The sequence below is a fragment of the Colobus angolensis genome, unplaced genomic scaffold, assembly GCF_000951035.1.
Source record: "Colobus angolensis palliatus isolate OR3802 unplaced genomic scaffold, Cang.pa_1.0 Scaffold10, whole genome shotgun sequence".
Classification (NCBI taxonomy): Eukaryota; Metazoa; Chordata; class Mammalia; order Primates; family Cercopithecidae; genus Colobus; species Colobus angolensis.
The window spans coordinates 3,226,435-3,228,533 of NW_012110919.1; the positions used below are offsets into that span (position 1 = coordinate 3,226,435).

Here is a 2,099-nt window from a genome sequence, read left to right on the forward strand (position 1 = left end):
TAGTCTGTTTGTGGTGCTGTAACAGATACCATAAACGGGGTAATCTATAAACAACAAACACTTATTTCTCACAGTTCTGGAGACTGGGAAGTCCAAGATCAAAGCACCAGCAGATCTGGTGTCTGTGAAAGTCTGATTTCTGATTCACAGAGGGCCATCTTCTTGTTATAGCCTCACATAATGGAAGGGGCAAGGAAGCTCTCTGGGATCTCTTTTATAAGGGCATTAATTCTATTCATGAAGGCTCCACTCTCATGACTTAATCACCTCCCAAAAGCCCCACCTAAAAATAGCAACACATTAGGGATTAGAGTTTCAAGATGTGAATTTGAATTTGTTGGGGAATACATTCAGTCTATGGCAGTGGGGATGGGTGGAAAAACTTTCTAAGTCATTCAGGAAGACAAGAATTCATAAAGGAAAAGATTAAAACATCTGTGAAAAACAAAGCAAAACTAGATGTTTGTGTATGATTAAAAAGCATCATTAAAAAAACAATATAGAAATATACTAGACAATCCTTTGGACAGGAACCATCATCGTCCAGTAATTCGCCAAAACGACAAACACAACGGGAAAGATGAGAGGCACCCCATATGTGATTTTTAGGCCTTTTAGAAAAGTTGTTCCTTTGGCCACATACATACAAATCTGTAAGAAAGGTGATATCGTAGACATCAAAAGAGTGGGTACTGTTCAAAGAGGCATGCCTCACAAGTGTTACCATGGGGAAGCTGAAAGACTACCTTGTTCCCCAGCACGCTGCTGGCATTGTTGTAAACAAACGAGTTAAGGGCAAGATTCCTGCCAAGAGAATTAAGGTGGGTATTGAGCACATTAAGCATCTAAGAGCTGAGATCGCTTCCTGAAATGCTTGAAGGAAAATGATCAGAAAAAGAAAGAAACCAAAGAGAATGGTACCTGGGTTCAACTGAAGTGGCAGCCTGCTCCACCCAGAGAAGCAGACTTTGTGAGAACCAATGGGAAAAAAGCCTGAGCTGCTGGAACTGCTGAAACCTCTTCCCTATGAATTCATGGCATAGTAGGTGTTAAAAAAAAAAATCCAATACCTCTGGACTGTAAAAAAAAAAAAAAGCTAGACAGAAAAAGGAACATTGGTGACACATGTGAGAAACAAGGAATTAATAGTAATATTAAATATAGAGTAAATAAAAATTAAGGTATAATAATATCTTCACATAAAGAACTACAAATTGAAAATGATAATTAAAAGAAAAATAGGCAAAATAAAATAATAGGCAATTTATTAGAGAAAAGAGTGGATAATAAATATAGTAAGCATGCAATCTTAGTAGTAGTCAGGAAAACGCAAAACAATACAATATGCCATTTATTATCAGATTGATGGATAGTAAAAGATTAATAATGTCTGGTGCTCATATAGTTACAGGAAATGGAAATATCATACTTTGTTTATGAAAGTATAATTAGCTATAATCTTCTTAGAAAGTATTTGGTAGAATTTATCAATTAAAAATATGCTATGCTTTGACATCCCACTTTTGATAATTTCTTTAATATAAATTTTATAGAAAAAGTCAGTTTTTATAGAAAACTCAATATACAAAAACATATAAACACATATGTTCCTATGCACATGTGTTAGGGGTATATGTTTATTGCAGCATTTAAAAATAATGGCCCTAAACTGGAAATAACCCAAATGTCTATCAATAAGAGAATGATAATGTGAATGAATCATTCATACTATAGTAATCCCATATAACTAATAAAAATTATTATATCTGTGTATATTGACCAAGTCTTAGAAGAATAAATACGATACATTTAAGTTAAAAAAGCAAGTTGCAGAGATATGAATATGATTTCTAAAATACTGTAATAGAAAAACCCTAGTGAGAATAGAGAGATATTAAAGGGTACATATTAAAGTATGAGTATACTCTATGACAATTTATTGGTAAACCTCAGTGTAATTTTTTTTTTTTAACTGCAAAGAACAGTGATTTCAAGGGAAAATTAGATCAAGAGGAATTTATGCCTCTATACCATTTGTAATGGGCCCCCAAACATGAATTATTGACCATAATTGCTAGGCTCAGGGCCTCTTGTAATCA

The 2,099-nt window shown here is 33.9% G+C and overlaps 1 pseudogene; it reads left to right on the forward strand.

The window, feature by feature from the left end:
- Window positions 1-550: 550 nt before the first annotated feature.
- Window positions 551-1,043, forward strand: LOC105508016 (annotated as a pseudogene).
- The last annotated feature ends 1,056 nt before the right edge of the window (window positions 1,044-2,099 follow it).